Consider the following 20360-nt stretch of genomic DNA (forward strand, 5'->3'; position numbering starts at 1 on the left):
TCTGAGCTCCCACTCTAAATGGCCATGTGACAAGGCAAACAGTGACTTCAGGTACGAGGCACCATCCCTTCATGCCTGGTCTCTTACAGTTCACTACCAAGTAATCTGCAGGAGGAGGTGTCAAGAGGGAAGGGAAGGGATCAAAAAAAATAAAAAATAAACCCTTTCCCTGTAGGTCAATATGCTTACTGGCAGTTCTCTATCTACTTTAATGTGTCTACTGGTTATTTGGGGACATTTGATAATTACATATCGAATTTATAATTATACATGGAATGTGTAATTATATGTGGTATGACCTGTTATTATAAAGCATCAGGTTTCTTAAAACTTTCATATTTTCAGCAACATAAGAAATTACTCCAAATTTCAAATGTTATTTTCTCAATGTATGTATCAGTCAGTATCAGGTAGCAACATGGATGCAAATGTGCTTAAACACTGACACAATTTTTTCATATTTTTCAAAGTCACATAAGTTTCTAGTTCCTTCACATGCTAACAAAGTAATTAAATAGCTAAAAATCAACGTCTTCTTATGGTAAACACAAGTCCTACACTCCTATTAGTACCTGAATTAACAAATAACATTATCTACCAAAATAGAAAATGCACCTTTATCATAGATCTATGGATTTTTCTTGACTCCATGAGAAAATTTATATAGAAATGTATTCTTGGAAATATTAATATTATAGAAAATAACTGTAAGCAAAAGCGGTAGAACTATAAGTTCCTAGTGATAGAATGGATTTATAAGTTTTGTATCTTATACCAGAACACCACACACCTGTCATGTTATGTATTATTTTGTTTGATTCAACACTTACAACTTTTTAAAATGTGAAACCAGAGGAACAAGCCAAGGTGCAAAGAAATAGAAAAATTATAAAATTTATAAAAAATTAAAAACATAGACCAATGTCATGTTCATATAACAGTAGACACATGTAGCATGGCCTGCCCAGTGGTAGATATGAACTTACACAGGACACTATTAATGGGAAACATATCCACCAGCTACTAAAGAGGACTTCCTTCTCAGCAAAAGACAAAACAGTAAGATCAAGGAGTATGGGAAGAACATGGGGTCTGATGGGAAAAAAATGTATCCTCAAAAGATATTTGAGCAACCAAGGCTCAATGTAAATATTTTAATATCCTTGTGGAGCATGGATATAACCGAATATAATATTTGACCTTACTTTGTAAAGTTCCTCTCAGCATTGAGTTAAGGTATGGGAAGCATACAGTGGGTGCTTATATCATGCGGCTTACTACCCACATGCCTCCTAAGATTCAGAATTTCTAGGCTCTGAAGGCCACCTGCTATTTTTCCACCATGTCCTGAATGCAGGCTATAGAGGGCTGGCACAGTGGTCTGACTGACTGATGGCACAGGTATCTTAAATTGCTCTCTTTGTTCACCCTCTCCCATAGTCTTTAAATACCTTCACGGGTGTAGGTGAATAGAAAGGACCCATTGCTTGGCACAAGCCATCAGTAGAAACTCCAGGTCCTAGGAATTGACTCTAACAATCAGTTCCATGTGTGACCTGGTTTATGGTTTCAGAGAAAGTGATTAGTTTTTAGTAACCAGCAGCACACTTATATGTGTTTGGAGATTCTTGGGAGAAGGTTGATTACACAGATGCCAATTATATTAGTATTGACTTCTCAGAGGAGAAGAAGAAGAAGAAGAAGAAGAAGAAGAAGAAGAAGAAGAAGAAGAAGAAGAAGAAGAAGAAGAAGAAGAAGAAGAAACCAAGAGAAACTGACTATTTATTGCTCCTTCTGTTTTTTGCTATTGTAAGAATTTCTGAGGAGGGAACATGTTCAAAGCTGTTTCAAAATCATTGTGTATAAAGCACTCTTCGGCCTTAAGGAGGACAAATAGGCTTTTGGTTTCAACCACAGGCTAAACTCCATAAATATTATATAGTTAACACACAACCCAGAATCTTTAACTTCACAGAGTTCAGAGAAGAACAGTTTTTGTTTATGGTGAGTTTTCTTATGTGTTGAATATAAAGTACCAATTAAAGTGTAATCAGAATGGCTGTTTGAATTTTTGGTCGTATATTAGAAGGAGTTTCCAGAAGCAGAGCAATCCTAGTGGTAGATAAGGTTTTTGCAGTGGTCATGTTATGGCCTGAATGGGGCATGCCTGGCTGGGGTTCAGGACAGAAATATAAACACAAAGCCTGTTCCAGGGGCCCCACCAGAACTGCCCACCTGAACTGTTCACCTGAATTGTTTTTCTAAGTTAAGTCTCCTTTTCAGAAAACTTCACCTGGAAATCCAATCCCTACAGACCAGGAGTATTTTATTTTGTCATGAACTCTGTCCTGTCGATTTCAAAAACTGTGTGTGTGCACATGTGTGTGGGTGTGTGAAAATGTGTGTGTGTGTGTGTGTGTGTGTGTGTGTGTGTGTGTGTGTGTGTGCACCTGTGTGTGTATGCCATGGCACATGTGTGAAGACAAGATGAAAGCTTTGGGCATTAGTCCATGCCTTCCACTTTGTTTGAGACAGTCTCTTGTTCACTGATGTTCTTGCCAGGGTATCTGCCTTTTGTACTAATGATATCATCCTGTTTCCATCTCTCCTCTTACTAGTGAGGTGCTAAGGTGATAAGGTAGCACTATTGGGCAAGTGTTTTTCCTTACTGAACCCTCTATGGGGATTTATTTTTATTTTGAAACAGACTACATCTATTGATACCTCTTGCTTTCTCTTGTTTTGTTTTGTTTTGTTTTTTTATGCAACTAATTTTCTTGAATTTTTCTTACTACATTTATGCATTTATTTTGGGAGGATGCCTATCAATGTCAAAGGACATCTTGTGGGATCTGGTTTTTCACCATGTGGGGCCTGGGGATAGAACTCAGGTCATCAGACATGGTTGGCAGGCATCTTTACCCAGTGAGTCATCTCACTGGCCCTCAATTTCTGTTACAAATGTTTGTTACAGAAGTCATTTCCTATCTTTGGAATGTTTATGTTCATTTGTAAGTATGTACTAAGGAAATGCCTAGTGGGTTCAGAACTAGTGATAGGGAGGAACTCAGATCAGCATGCAATTTAAAGACTACAAATGGTGAATATGTTGGAAAAGAACAGAAAATTCAGTGAAGCAAACGGGCTTGAGTGACTGATCCAGAGCAGGAAACACAGCAGTAACTTCCCAGGTAGAATTTTTGAATTCAGCTAATAGTCACTTTGATGCCTCAATTTCAAGCAAAAGAAAGAAACCTTAGGCTAACAGTGTGTATTTAGTCTGATGACGGGCTCAAGTTATAACAGCTTTCAAAGACCAAAAACATGCACTTGACCTTGTAACTAGTATTGCATAGGGCACCCAGCCAAAGCCCACCAGCCCTCTCCAGGACAAGAGTGACAGCTTTGCTGCCCTGCAGCTGAAACAGGTTGGAGCACATATTAACGTGTGCCAAGGAGGGTCTGCCACTAAGCTGAACACCTGTAATTCACCCATCTGTATCCCTCAAGTCCTCACCCCAAAGTAAATTGACTCTGAGCTCTAACAGCTGTCTGGGAGACTCTGATGGGCTGTTCACTGCAGGAAAGGCTCTGGGACACGACTGAAGCGGTGGGTGTGTTTCCAAGGTCAGAGCCCAAGTTTAATTGATTCTTCCATCTATGGAGATGACAAAGTAGGAAGGGGAGAGAATCCATAATCTCGTGCCACGTGTATAACTACTATGGTCTAGTTATCTCATCGTCTGTTTTAAAAATAAAGATAACAGTAGTTGATAAAGTAAATAGACCCTTTTCTTTTACCTAGATAAATAAATAAATAAATAAATAAATAAATAAATAAATAAATAAATGGATCAAGGAAGAGGAAAAATCTTGTGAAATAAAAGGCTCTTGCAGTGCCTCTGTGAAGGTCAGAGTATATCAGAAATGGTCACCACAGGCTGCCATGTTCACAACAACTATTGGAGAATAGAAATGCACATGTGTGGAGAGACAAATTCAAGAGAGTTTCTAAGACAGAAAAGGAAAATGCATGGGCTTCTCACTGGTTATGTGTGTGTGCCGTATGCAACGCACAGTGCTTACAACAGCAGACTCCTGCTAACATCAGCATCCACCAGCATAAACAGATTACTATAGTGAGACATTTGTATTCTAGGAAGGTGATATCTTAAAGACAACTAAATCTTAAAGAGTGACAAACTGAAGCTCCCTTGTGACTTCAGTCACAATTACATTCTCTTTTTCTTGCAAGATTATAGATTTTTTTTCCATTTCTTACTTTTTGTTTTTTCTTAGATGCTTTGAGTAAAAGCCTATATTTTTTTCATGTGTTTTTTTTTATTTGCTCTTACTATGCAAAGGTGTGGTCATTTGATCACCCCCACTCCCCAGTCATATATTTAACCTGATAAAGATAGTTATTGTCCACACATTGAGATTATTATAGTAATAAGTAAAAAAATATTTCTTCTTTCAGACCAGTATTTAATGAATGTTGACTCTCTGTGCCCCTTGTGCCTGTAGATTCATAAACACTCAAATATTAACACATAAACCCTAAAAGTACTAAGAATGATATTGTCAAAAGCCAGAGGGAGTCAGCTTTCAGCTGAAAGTACATCCGTGAGGAGGCCTTTCGCTGAGTTTGGCTCATTATCCTCATCCCGGATATTTATTAGTTTAACTAGCTGTGCCTGGCCTTTGATGAGCAGTGAGGATATTGAGATTCATTTCTAGGGCCTCATTCCAAATGAGATCAACTGGGTAGGGAGAGCTCTGCAGTCCTGTCTGCTTGAGCTATCGATTCTGCATTCATCTGTTGACAGCCAAACCAACGGGCTTGTATTTTTAAGCTCTGAGAACACATTTGAGACTGTAGTAAACACTGGGAACGATGGGTGTGTGCTGTACCTCTCCATTCATCCTTCTAAGTCACGATGTGTAATGAATGATAGTTATATGTTAGGTGATTGTGCTGGGTTATGGAGAGAAAGTTGAACAATATAAACAAGATGGGCACCCAGTTTACACTTCAGAAGCAGACAAAGATAAAGCATGAGAAAAATAGCTAGAAACACACGAATAGACAAATACGGACACTTGTGGAGATCTATGCTTCTAAAACTATGAAGAAAGAGATTTTTGAGAGACCCTCATGGTGCACAATAAGAATTCTTGCAGATGGTGTGAATGACACAAGACTTAAGAAAACACAAGATGATATAGTAAGCAGAGGTTTTCTTCTAAACCTGATACCCTGAGATGAATCCCAAGAATTCACATTGTGGAAGGAGAGAACTGACTCTCAGAAGTTGATCTTGGTCTTCCACATGAGTCTCATGGCATGGTATTCCATGCAAACACATACAGACACACAAAAGCATCCACATGTGCACATACACACACAATGAATGAATGAATGAATGAATGAATGAATGAATACAATAAAAATGCTTCAAAGCCCTCCATGGCCAAACCCTCTGTTCTACAAAATATAATATATAATATAAACACACATAATAATACTATACATTTATATACAATATATAATATAATGACATTATATATATAATCATATTGCAATTCAATAAAAATAAAACAATAAAAACAGAAAATACATCTTAAGGAATAAAATCGCAACACCCATGATAGATACAAAGCATGCATGTGTCCAAATTTCTGTAGCTCTCGTGTTACAATCATGTGAAAGGAGAATCACACTTACTGTCCATCTCTGGTCAATATGGGAAATGCATAACTATATTTATAATTTTATCTAAAACTTGGAAATTTCATCTCAAAGGAAACATGTTGCATTTTTGTTTTATTATTTCAAATCCCAGCTGCAATTTCCTTTCCCTCCCCTCCCAATAACTTCCCCATACACCTCTCCTCTGCAGTCACCCCTCCACTCCTCCTGTTTCTCTTCAGAAAAGGGCAAGCCTGCCATAGATGTCAACCAAACATGGCCTGTCAAATCAATTAAATGACTCCTAATGATAGTCTGCTATACTCATAGGTTGGTTCCTAGCCCAGTTATCATCAGAGAGGCTTCATCTAGCGACTGATGGAAACAGATGCAGAGACCCACAGCCAAACATTAGACACTTTCCATTTTCTAGCATAAGGAATAATTTGCAGAACTGTCTGGCTTCTGAAAGACAACTTCTATCTTTAAATCAGTCATGAGATTGCCTAATCAAAAATAAGAACACATCCCCCATGTTTTCTAGTAGGATTCAGTGGCCCATTAAATGAATAGCTACTATCCTTTTTCCTGCTTTAGAATCTTCCATTATATTTTCCCTTTTCAGGTAGGGCCTAGTGAAAAGGAGTGTTCGTTAGCAGATACCACTCACCTGGACTATAGAAAACCTACATCTCAAGAACTAAAGTTTTAGATGAATCAACTTTTTATAGAGACCAATCTTTGTGACTTGAAGCAGTTAATCCCTGCTTGGATTAAGGTGTATTCTCTAGGTAACAACTTTCCAGGTACTCATCAAAACCTCTTAAAAATGTAACATGACCAAGTGCTTTAATTATTACAATTTTTAAACAGAATACTTACTATTTAATAAAATATTATTCCTTCACATACGAGAGAAATTAATGAATACCAAGACAGATGATAGACAGATAAACAGACAGACAGATCAAGAAATGCCACGAACACACCTGTAGGAGATCCATATACAGGATCTATGAGAGAATGAAACTACAATAGCTATGATTAATACATATAGGCAATTAATTGATCAGGTCGATAAGGTAACATGTAGAACATATAAGGTGAATGAAAAGCATGATGAAATATGAATCATTGCTTAGGAAACTTGGTTTCCGGAAGAGCCGAGGAGATACCTAAGGAAAGCTGCAGGACAAATGCTGCTTGGGACTTACACCATACTCCAGCGCTCAGAAAGGTGAAGACACAGTGAGATAGAAATGGAATGAGTTGTATACCGTCTGTAAACACAAATTATGGAAAGCCCGACTGTATTGCAATGACAATAGGGTTCATGAGCAGAAACGTTACTAGAAATAAAGGCAGAAATAAAGAATGACAAAACCATCAATCCAGAATAAGGACATCACTAGCTAAATGTGCCTTGACGTCTTTCAGGATACATGAAGGAAATACGAACAGGAAAAACAAGAGAGAAAGCCACCAACAGGCTACTGCAGTCCAAAATTATACCACAATTATATCAACAAGATTGAATAGTGAATAGAAAATTGGCAAAAATACAAAATTCATAAACAATGTAACCAACCAATCTAATTCAGAATTACATAACATTTTATTGCAACTATGCCAGAAGGGTTTTAGTTGCACCTGGATAAATGATTTTAGAATGTAAAGATTCTCATATTTCAAGAAATTAAAGTTTTACAATATATCATATAGCTACAAAGATAACTTAAAGAGCTGTAATAATGAATCCTAGGAAATATTGAAGTTCATATAATAATATACTTTTAAATAATCTGAAGTTAGGTTAGCATGATGTAGGGGAATTATAAATTTCTTTTTCCAAAGTGAAGGACTGTGAACATACACCATTTCAAAAATAGTAAGTTTGCACACACATAGACTGCTTATACTAATCTATAACAAGTAAATCCGTTTTTATATACTACACAATCCATAAACGTACACCATAGTATTTTAAGAACCTTTCTGAAACCATTGCTTATTATTTTTCCATTTTTTATTGGATATTTTCTTTATTTACATTTCAAAAATTATCCCATTTTCTGCTTCCCCCATCCCCTGAAACCCTCTATCACATCCCCCCTCCCTCTGCTTCTATGAGGGTGTTTCCCCAGCCACCCACCCACCCACTACTGCCTCCCCATCCTTGAATTCCCCTACACTGGGCCATCCATCAAACCTTCACAGGACCTAGGTCCTAGCCTCTCATTGATGCCTGACAAGGCCATCCTCTGCTACATACATGGTGTCTGGGGCCATGAGTCCCTCTATGTGTACTTCTTGGTTGGTGGCTTGGTCCCTGGGAGCTCTGGGGGGTCTGGTTAGTTGATATTGTTGTTCTTCCTATGGAGTTGCACTAAATGGGTTTTAAACATTGGAAAATATGTGTGTGCATGTGTGCATGCATGCATTTATGCATCAGTATCTCTCTCTCTCTCTCTCTCTCTCTCTCTCTCTCTCTCTCTCTCTCTCTCTCTCTCTCTGACAAAACTAGAATCAGATGCACACAAGGTTATTAGAGGGGAAAGTTAAAGCTTTTTTCTGTATTAACTACCTTATCATTTTCTCATTGCTCTGGAGGATTACCTAACAGGAGTGACCTAACAGGAGTCCCTTAGTGACCTAAGGGAGAGTGGCTTGTTTTACCTCAGCTTCATGGTGCAGGCTGGCTCTGAGCTGGAAAGGCTGTATTTTGTCATAAAGTTTGCTTTCATCTTAGCAGACAGAATTCAGAGAGCTTGGAAAAAGCTTTCTCTAGTGACCTGTCTCTACCAGCTATGCCTACTACTGAAGAGGCTCACAAGACTCAAGATAGCATCACCTGCCTGATGTCCAGTGTTAACACTCATGAGCATCAGGGGATATTTCACAATTAAATCATAAGCTCTGTAGGACCAGGGTTTACCAGACATGTTCTACACATCTGCACCGTGCTCAGTGCTAGTGATCTGCTGGGGCTTAGAGAAATGGTGTAATTTCTCCAAAGTGTAATATTTCATGTGTTCAACCTTCCTTTCATGTCTTTAACAGATGTGGCACTCTTTACCTTACTTAGAGAATGAGAGTCTCAGTGCCCATTTGGAAACTACTATTATATCATAATCCTTGTTTTAATAAAGTCTTTATTCATTAAAGCTGGGAAATACAGAGATCCAGGTTTCTGCTGCTGCGGTGTTGGCTTAAAAGCATGTCCTAGAGATACCTGGACAGTGTTATTTCATGATTCTGGAATGGAAATGTGGAGAAGAGGCTCATGGGCTCTCTCCATATCAGTCTGCTCTATAGTAGACAGTGTCTATGTCCTCTTGATGGGCTTTGATATGTGGTAAAGTTCATAAAACCCCAAGACATTCAGGGCTGTGCTGTTGGTTCTCATTGTGTGTGGTCTTTCCAAGTGGTCAATAAGTAATGACTTTATTTTGCATTAAATAAAAAAAGGAAAATCTCATGCCTCAAAGCCAATACACACCTCTGGCATTTCCTCACATCAAGGAGCAGGATCGTTTGCATTGCATCTCTTTCTGAGTGGCTTTTCTATGGTTCTGTGTTGTCTGTCTCTCTTTTGGTTCTTGGCCTAGTGGCTTCAGTCGGTGAGGAGGGGGAGGGCAGGCAGGACCAGGAAGAGCCATCGCCTTTAGATGGCAGCCTCCCGCCCATCCAAGTTCCCAACAGCCTACTTAATAACATGTGCAATAACGGGGGCTCATTATGCATGCAGCTCCATGATCATTGCCGAGGAGAAAATTAGTTCAATGCCCCGAGCGACAGTTGAACTCTACCAAGCACCTAAATAAAATAAAAGGCAAGGAAAATATATACATCTACATGCGTATAATAAAGAGTGCAGTGAAAAAAGTCATAAAGAAGCAGGTTACAAAAGTCTTCTCTAGGAGCGCCCTACATTTGAGGGTGGTACCTAGGTACTAAGAAGTCACTTAGCCAAGAGTGGCATTATAACCAGCATTTCTTTGGATGATGGGAGAAAGTCAGAGAGGCTCAAGCATTATCAAACAAAAGGTACTTTTCTACAATGTCACAGTTACAGAATAATTACAAACACAATACCATATTCTACTATGACTTTTACTTAGGTCTGAACACATTGTCTTTCATCCCGTGCTGTATATATCAAAGCTAAGATATTAGCACCTGTATGTGCTATTAACTGTGCTACAATCTCTCTTTGGAGCTCCCCTTTGCTCACACCGAGTCTGGATTCATTCCAGCATAGCATATTGCAATAAGTCGGATTGTCTCCGTAGTCTCCACAACCTAGGAGAGTTTCCTTAATTCTCCTGACCTTGATATTTTTAAAGAGTGTTAATCTAGTAGTTTCTATAATTTCCCAGAATTTGGGTTCCTCTGGTGTGTGTTTCAGGGGTTGGGCTAGGTTAGTAATTTGGGGATAATATTGTAAAAGTGATGTGCCTTGTTTGTAAGGCACCAGAGCAGGAGCCCACACAGCTCCAATGTGGATGATGCCAATGCTGATTCCTTCATTAATAGGTTTCTCCACATCTTTGTAAGCTTTTATAGCTTGAATGTTAAATTTAAAAAACAAACATATTTGTGTTATCCCAACATTAATTTTAATGTCAGATCTTCTTTGCCACAACCAGGAAGCAGTATTTATTGTTTTTGCCATGTGGTATAGTCTAAAAATCTCTTTACAGCATTGCTCTGGTGTGGGTTTTTTGTTTTTTTTTTGTTTTTGTTTTTCACCTGAAATTTTGTGCACATTTTGCATACTTATTTATTTTCCCTTGTGCTCACACTCCACTTCCTGCTCAAGAGACAACAATGGGTCAGGAAATTTTGTGTATTTTGTAATTTACAAAGAACACATTTTGTTTTTTCCTTTAAGTGGAAAACAAACTTAGTAGCATACCAAAGAGCCCCACAAAGTATTCCTTAACAAAACACACAAAGGCTGTTTCTGTCTTTCCTCTTAGGGCATGACATACATTTTCTTCTAGAATTTCATGTTTGAAATTAAAACTGTTAAGGTAGGTATTGTTTCTTACAAAGTGTTGACACATTGATATTTGAATGTTTTTTATTTTTCTTGTAAAATTTAAATATTTCAATGAAAAATATTTTAGCCTTTAAAAATCTCTTAAGGTTTAAAAAGAACTAAGGGGTTTTAGAATGTATTTCAGCGGTAGAGTTTTTGTGCAGCAAACAGGAGGCCTCAGGCTTGATCTCCAGTATGGACACATGCATACGTGCACACTCACTCACACACACACACAGACACACACACACACACACACAGACACACACACACACAACACACACACACACACACATGAGTATACATGCATAGACAGACAAATAAAATTAGTAAGAATGGAAATGGGAGGGAGGAATAGAGGAAGAAGGAAAGAAGGAAGGAAGGAAGGAAGGAAGGAAGGAAGGAAGGAAGGAAGGAAGGAAGGAAGGAAGAAGGGAGAGAGAGAGGGAGGGAGGAGCGAGCTAGAAACATGCCCAGTATCTTCATGCTTATGGTGTCCTTTAGCTTAATTCTATGACGTCTGTGACCTAGTAGTTCTTAGTAAAATAGTTTCTGTTTATGGATTTTCTTTTGTTATCAATGCAATGTTTATCCCTTTTAATAATCTATTTTAAGATTAATTTTTATTGATGTGTGTGCATAGACACACACATACACAGAGAGAGAGAGAGAGAGAGAGAGAGAGAGAGAGAGAGAGAGGGAGAGGGAGGGAGGGAGGGAGGGAGGGAGGGAGAGAGAGAGAGAGAGAGAAAGAGAGAGAGAGAGAGAGAATACCATCTGTGCACTGTGCACTGATGCCCAAAGGTGTCAGAAGAGGACATAAGCTCACCCTAGATTTGAAGCCCCGGGTGTTTGTGAGTCTCACAGCAAGGGTGCTGAGAACTGAAGCAGGCCCTCTGTGAGAGCACTGAATATGCTTGCTTGATCACAGAGCCATCTCTCTAGCTCCTCCTTTCTCATTTTCCTGATCTTTTGTAGACACTTTCCTCTGCCGAATCTCTTAGTTCTCCTTTTATTCCCCATTATTTGCCCACAAGAAAATCTTTTTATTGGAATTTTTTCTCATAATGCCTTTATATTCTTACTCTCTGATGTCATCTCAGAATATCCTTTACTACTGATATACCACTCAACATCATCAGTAATGTTCTCCCCAGGAACTATAAAAAAAAAAAATCTACTAATCCTAACCCACCAATTTACTTTTTGAAAACATATATAATAGATATTCCATATAGGTTTCTACAATTTTTCTTATCTTCTTTAATTATTTTTGTCCATATTCTTAGGAGTTATAACTCTTCATATTTAGATATGACAGTTTTCTGAAATGTTCCTCAATATACTGTGATTGGCAGTCTTTAGTAGCTGTTTTTCCTTTGTGCTTTAGATTGTATGTTGAGCATATTGTTCTCCATCACCCCTGCTTCTTCTTTCCTCTCTTTATGCTCCTTTGTTTCCCCAGACAATGTCACTTGTACTTTCATTTAAGGTAAATGTGCATGGCTTTATATCTGTGTTCTACATTTACCTGCCACAAGAGATGAGATGGATCATAACATTTTTTGGTGAAGGGGATATTGAACATATGTCCTCTTTTTTTTCTTCTAAGATTATATTTTGCATCTTTGTAAATATTGTAAGGGGAAACTAATAATTCCATTTAAATAGCAATCCTTGTCATCATTACAGTTACCAGTTATTGCAATTTCTTCTGTAACAATTTTCCCATTTTTCTATTGGAGCACGGATAATTTTGTAGTTGACTGATAATGTTCCTTATATAATAAGAATACTTTTTCACTTTTTCCACTGATTTTTTTTGAGTATCATGGATTAATATTCTAGGGTTTTTATAGACTCAAATCTATCATTCCGTTCATCTTTCCTAATAAAACTGGTCATGTGCTGTTAGTAGAGATGGTGCTGAAGTCCTGGACTCAGACAGCAACAATGGAAACAAGTGTAGGCCAGCACCACTGTGGAGTAATAAAGGTTTTGTTAAGCCCATGTGATGTCTGATCAGACCTGAATCATCAACAATGGACCTAAGCTTTGAGAGCTTGAATGCTGTGCTCTTGCTCTGTTTCCTTTTGTGAGTGCATAAAACGTAATGTGGTCACTAATCTACAAAACAACCAAAATGATTTTAGAAACTGTGATGGTTTGTATATCCTTGGACCAGGGAGTGGCTCCATCTGAAGGTGTGGCCTTGTTGGAATAGGTGTGACCTGGTTGGAATGGGTGTGTCACTGTGGGTGTGGGTATAAGATCCTCACCCTAGTTGCCTGGAAGTCAGTCTTCCACTAGCAGCCTTTGGATGAAGACATAGAACTCTCAGCTCCTCCTGCGCCATGCCTACCAGGATACTGCCATGCTCCCACCTTGATGATAATGGACTGAACCTCTGAACCTGTAAGCCAGCCCCAGTTAAATGTTGCTTTTTATAAGACTTGCCTTGGTCATGGTGTCTGTTCACAGCCGTAAAACCCTAACTAAGACAGAAACCTAGAAAACAATGTCTCTTGCAATGGAGTCCCAAAGGAAAGATGCGAGATACAGGAAGCTCGGGGCATTCAGAAGCAGACAAAACTAAAACAATGATAAAAAAACTCCAGAAAGGCAAAACAACAACAGAGGATTCAGGGTAGAATGGCAGAACGAGATGTTGAGTGTTCACTGGTGTTTGAGTAGGAAAAGTATCCTGGGATCCAGAGATTGCCAGAATCAGAACCAGGATATGGTCCAGACATCAAATAGTGGTAGACAAATATGTGAACATTATTTAAGCATCAGACTTTGTGTTGACAAGTTATGGTCATGTCAACCCTTTAGCAAATAACAACAACAATAACAGTAAAGCTGTTATCATCTTCAACCTAGGTAGGAGAAGCCAAGCCTGTTTCGTAATGTCACACAGTCCATACTGTAACATCTACATACACAGGTCTCTTTGAAACTAACATCAATGTACTTGTCATTACACTGCTAAAATATTCACATGCAGCCACAATGTGTGCCACCCATTCTCTCTGCAGGAGAAGTTGGCGCCACAGTATTGACAAGAGGCTTGTTATCTTTAGGTTGAAGTGGATCTGTTATCATTACCTTATGCAAAGGAATCTGATCATTGCCCTGAGGACAATTTTGTTATCTTGCTTTGCATATGTGATCATTACCCCAAGGCCAGAGATGCTATCGCTGTCCTATAGGAATACCTATCATTATGGCTTGGAAGTGGAAAAGCAATAATTAACTTGCACAAATAGATGCGATCACTGTGTTACAGGTAGAACTGTTATTGCATTTGCCAGAGAAACGCAATCTTTAGTGTGCAAAAGACAATGTGTTAATTACATTTATGGTGGCGATATGCTCATTATATGGCCTATAATGATGATATCAATTGCAGTTCAGGTAGAAATTGGGATCATTGCACTGCTGATAAACCTCTTATAATTACACTGCTAGGAGAGGTACAATCATTCAGTTGGATATGGTGCATATGGAGATGGGATCATTATAGGACAGGAGGAGGAGATGCAAGCATTATACTTTCTGAACATGGAGTTTTAATAGCAAGGCTAGCATCTGAGGATAGGACCGTTTCTTTGCCAGAAGACCTATGATCAGTTCAGCTGCAAAAGATGTGATCATTTCCCTACACAATAATTTAGAGTCTTGCACATAATATGTGTGCATTGTACATGAAGAATGGGAACGTTACTCGGAGAATGTAATCAAAGTGAGGTTCCTCATAAGGAAGTCTGGTCCAGATTCCTTAAGCGTGGAAAGGTCACATGGAGGAAGAAATACCAGCAAAGGTGAAAGAAAGCCAGACAGCCCGTGGTTGTTCTAACCATCTGAGCTAAGGTGCCACCCTTGTGAATTGAGGACACCTCAGATCCTGGAAGGCTTGCAGAGTTTCCAGTGGCTGGAATGCATGGACTCATCTGGCTTGTTCCACATGGGGCAAAGGCAAGCAGGTCAGCTGAACCCAGTCCAGATGATAGCGTCCGGGCAAATGGAGTTGCTTTTATTTTAAGTTGCTAGGTTTTAGGATGATTTGTCACATTGTAATAAATAACAGAAATAATTATGCACACTTTAATGATATATAATCAACATATAGTGTTATGATAGCCTTTTCAACAGAATGGAAATGATAACTTCTCCATTTAAAACGCAAAGCAATTTAACGATAATAGCCACAACTGTCTTGAAATGATCTAGGACCTCATGAAGTTGATTTAATACGCAGCTATTCAAAGTGTCTAATCATATGTCCATTTGATGAATAGTGATTGCAGACCCATGAGCAATATAAAAGTAAACATTTTTATCCCCCCCCCCTCTCTCTGTCCTTTTCCCTCTTAAACTTTGAAGTTGGCTATCCATATTGACTTGGTAAAAAGTTGAATTTGCTTTGCATGGGATACAATAATTTTTAATAGAAAATATTTATTATTATTTATAATATTTATAATATTTATTATTTATATTATTTATAAATAACAAATAAATATTTATTATTATTTATAGATTTATAAACATCTATCTCACTTGATCCAGCCCTGGGAAGTACAAGTTTTTAAGAGAGACAATTTTCTTAGTATGTGGTAATAATTATACAAAGTGGGTTTCATTGGGAGATTTTCACACATTTACATAATTTACTTTGGTGGTAATGTATGCCTTCATTTATTGTCTTCCTCAGCCCACCTTCACTTTCCCTCTTCCTCTTCCCTAGTAGTCTCCTTTTCTTTTTTTTTTCTTTTCCATTTTTTATTAGGTATTTAGCTCATTTACATTTCCAATGCTATACCAAAAGTCCCCCATAGCCACCCACCCCCACTCCCCTACCCACCCACTCCCCCTTTTTGGCCCTGGCGTTCCCCTGTACTGGAGCATATAAAGTTTGCATGTCCAATGGGCCTCTCTTTCCAGTGATGGCCGACTAGGCCATCTTTTGATACATATGCAGCTAGAGTCAATAGCTCTGGGGTACTGGTTAGTTCATAATGTTCCATCTATAGGGTTGCAGATCCCTTTAGCTCCTTGGGTACTTTCTCTAGCTCCTCCATTGGGAACCCTGTGATCCATCCATTAGCTGACTGTGAGCATCCACTTCTGTGTTTGCTAGGCCCCATCATAGCCTCACAAGAGACTGCTACCTCTGGGAATAATTTTTTATTGAAGTCCCAAATGACCTTTGTTGGGTCACTTAAAAATCTAAGCGTCTTGTGTAAATTGAAGGAAACAGTTCCAAATAAATAAAAATGATAACATACCAAGGATTTACCATCATCTTCTGCACATATAGTAGCACTTAAACTTCCACTCTCACCAGGTTGCTGAAGTAATGAACAGTGACATTATTCTAGGACTGAAGCTCTTGGATCTTGGCTGGATGGAAGCCTCAGCATTAAACCTTAAGAAAACTCTAATGATGAGGGAGGTTGAAGAGATGATGGCTCAGTAATTAAAAGCCCTGGCTACTCTTCCAGAGGACCAGTGTTCAATCCCTAGCACCCACAAGGCAACTCAAAACAAACTGTAACTCCTGCTCCAGGGGAATCTGATGTCTCCTGGCTATTACAGGCACTGAACGTACATACAGGCAAACATACAAAATAAGTAAAGTTGGGGAAAATATAATGATCCTTTGGTGTAACTTAGTTGTAAGTTGACAGTATATTTTTTTGTTTTGCTTTCAGAGTCTGAATCCATTCAATTAGTCATGCTATTTCTTAGTTGCACATAAACAACATAATATCTCTTCTAATTTGTTATTCTGTGCTTGAAAAGATGAACAATAAATACTTGAATTTAAAATGTAATTGTCTCCACAGAAGAAAAAAAAACAAAAACAGGGAGAGAAACAGAGGAAAATAACACATTTGTCAAGAAGAAAACATGGTATGTCTTCTAGATTTGGAGAATGTCTTATGTTAAGGTGAAAATTTAAAAGCTAGGATGAGGTGTGGTGAGTCATGAGGCAGTTCTAATGCTCCTACATTGATAAGATGGTTTAGATCATCTTAGACACCTTGGGACACAGTTTAATAACAGATGACTCTTCCTAGGCCATATGTCCCAGAAATTACAGAGCTAGGTATACTCAGAAAAAGAAAATTAAATGTCCTCTAAATACATGTACATTTTAGATATGCATGTATTATGCATACACACACACATATTTGTACATAGTCTCTAAAACTTGAAATGAACCAGATCCCTGTTATCTATGGAATATAAGTATACAAATTTTTATTTAGTAGTAAGAATGAATAAGCCACCACCAAGTCAAACCATGCAGACGAATCTCTTAGACATAATGCTGTGTTAAGTAAGAACTATGTATTACAGGATGTCACTAATAGCTGAACAAAAACTGCCACCCAGGGGATAGCTCTCTGGGTCAATTGTGTGGTGCTCAGGCATAAAGGTCTGAGTTCAGATCTCCAGCACACACATTAAAAACTCTGGGCATGGTTGTGTGTGAGTGCTACCCCAGCTCTGGGAGGACAGAGGCATACATGTTCTGAGAGCTCTCTAACAGAAACAGTGAGCCAGAGCTTCAGTGAGATGCCCCGACTCAAACATGAAGAGAAGTGGTAGAAGGGGGGGGGGGGGCTATCTCAGTGTCAACCCTTTGACTTCATACTGGCATGCAGACCGGTTCACTCGCGTGCACATAGGAATCTGAAATGTCCCTCGAAGGCTCATGCTGCTTTGAACACAGTGTGCAGCTCTGCTGCTATCCCTTGAGAGGCCCTGAAGTCCTTAGGGGCTACGTCTTGGTTTATGCAAGTAAGTCACTAGGGCAAACTATTGAAGAGTCCTGTCATGGTTCCTAGACTCCCTTGCTCACCATGGTGTGATTCATTACCCTTTACCTCATAATCCTGCCACTGTGAAGAGAGCAACTGCACCAAATGTTCCCTTCCAGGGAAGACTAGCACCCTTTCAGACCATGAGACAAAAGAAGCATTTTCTCTCTTGCGTTGTCGGTGTTGGGTATTTTTGTCCCCTCAGTGTAAGAATGTCTGACCTAGGTAGGGTATTGACGGGGCACATGCACAATAGGCTGGCGAGAACTCTTCAGGTCTTCAATGGGGTGATGACTAAGAGACATGACTGCCTTCAAATTCCTCCACTTGAAATTGCATCTTTTATTCTGTGTGTTTTACCTATCTCTATTTAGAAATAAGTTGGGAAATAAAAAGTATTATTTTGGCGAGTCGATATGGAGAACAGGCAGTTTTAGTGAAACTGGGGATGTGGTGAATGTAAGATTCCCTAAGAGAGAGAACCCCAATGCTAGGAGACTAGAGGCAATTTTGTTTATGCTAGCCAAAGGGACAGAGCCCTTCTCTGAGGATCAGTGTCAATTGTCAGGATAACAGAATTTAGAATCACCTGGAGATGGGTCTCTGAGCATGCCTATGGGAAATTATCTTGATGCCAGCTAGCACTGAAGCAGGTGTCACTGTGGGTGACACCATCTGTGACTGGGCTCCAGGACTAGAAAGGGAACCCAGCAACAAGCTATGATCACAGCTCTCTCTATTCTGGATGTGATGTCACCAGCTACAAGAGGCTCCCCTTACCTTGACTCCTTCACTGTGATGGGCTGTGCAGGGTGAACTGAACTAAATCAATGCTTTCTCTCTTAAATTGCTACAACAGCAAAAGGAAAGAAACCAAGACACCTTCCCTAGTAATTCTGGGCGATCTACATATCCCGGTATCTCCAACAAGAGCCGAGCTCACTCTGACCTCCCAGATCTGGCCAGTTCGGTTTGGTTTGTACCCAGGCCTGGAAAGCTTTCAGGACAGAAGATCCACTTAAACCAAATGCCGGGAAGCAACGCCCGCTATTAACTGTGTGCTGCTTTCTGGGGAGGGGCTGTGCTCCTGAACTGCTGCTGTTCTTTCCCACTGGGGTCCTCTGACACAGTCTGGGGCCAAGCCACCGTGGTTTGTGTTTGCAATCTGGGTTTTACTGGAGCTCAGGGTTGTCTGGACAAGACGTAAGAGCATCCCGAGCCAGAGGCCTCCGATCCGCAGGCCAGAAGAGTCACCCCGCAGATGGTTTTATGAGCTTTACACCAAAGCACTGACATACTTGTGGCCATCTCTCTGACCTTTCTTGTCCATATGACTGTATTATTGGCTGGATCCTTCCTTCCTTAGATGGCTGCTGCCTTCGGGTAAATTAGCAATTAAAACAAACAAGCACATTCATGGGCCCAGTGTTTACTCATCCTGAAACCCTCATGGCTGCAAGCCTACTGGCTCCTCCCCCACAACAGCTTAGTAGCCCAGACTACAAAGGGCTTTCTGTTCAAAAGGGATAACATCTCTTTCCCAGAGGACTTACTTCTAGCATGGAGTTGCTGAAAAGTGAGGGCGGTTGTGTTCGCACGAAGCACGTAGTTTCTCATACACAGATCAATCCGTTTCAGTTCCTTTAGCCACCATTTGCTGATAATTTGCCAATCTAGTAACATTCAGAGTCTCAATTCATAAGGAAACAAGACAGTGCTGGTAAGGTCCATTGCGAGCAGAATTCCAATAAAGAGGAGAAAGTGCTGTAAAAAGTACTCGCCTCCTCTCGGAACGGTCTCCTTTTCCAAAGCATGGTTTGTTTGGGTTTGGAGACGGTTCAGCTGGTAAACTGTGTGCTGCACAGCAGTGAGCACCTGAGTTCCATTGCCCAGAACCTGTGTCAAAAGCCAGACATGGTTGTCTGTGCCTGTAACCCCAGTGCTGAGCAGGCAGAGACTAGAATAGCCCTGGAGCTCCGTGGCCAGCCAGTCTAGCAAAGCATCCATCTCTAGGACCAGTGAGAACCCCTGTCTCAAACACCGCATTAAAGAGCAATAAAAAACAAACAAACAAACAAAACAAAGCTGATAGAAACCTATGATCTCCTGCTACGTGTGTACTTATACCTACATGCAGAAACACGTATACATTTACATACACACAGAAGTGAGCCATTTATGTAACTGATCTTTCAGCCTCCAAATCATATCATTCTTTGCTTCTTCAATGCCATTGCCAAATCCGTAAAAGCATCTTCTCTAGAACCATTACTTTGCATGCCTTGGGACTGACTTTTAAGCCCCGTTCCTATCACACCCTGCTTAAGCAGAGGAAGTCAGCATCAAATCCTCCTGGCCTATTTCTAACCAGCCTCCCCTCCTCTCTAGTCCCCTAACCACATCCTCATCTTCACCATCCCATGAGGGACTTTGATGAACATCATGACATCTCCTTCTTCAATGCTGATTATTACACATCTCTGTATCCTCAGATGTCCTACACGCGACTGTCAGGATGTTACATTTTTAATCCACAGAGGAATTTTTCAATAACATTTCAACTTCTTTCCAGCGCTGCCTGACCACTTTTTATTTTTATTTTTCTCTCAGAAAGGTCTCTGTGCTGCTGAGTTTGTTTATCAACTTAACACATCTGAGATGTGTCATCTGAGAAGAAGCAGTTGAGAAAAATGCCTCTCACAGACTGGCCTGTAGGCAAGCCCATGGAGCATTTTTTAAGTTACCGATTGATATCGGAGGGCTCAGCCCCCTGTGGGCAAGCAGTAACTGG

This window comes from Mus musculus, chromosome 2 (assembly GCF_000001635.26).
Source record: "Mus musculus strain C57BL/6J chromosome 2, GRCm38.p6 C57BL/6J".
Taxonomy (NCBI): domain Eukaryota; kingdom Metazoa; phylum Chordata; class Mammalia; order Rodentia; family Muridae; genus Mus; species Mus musculus.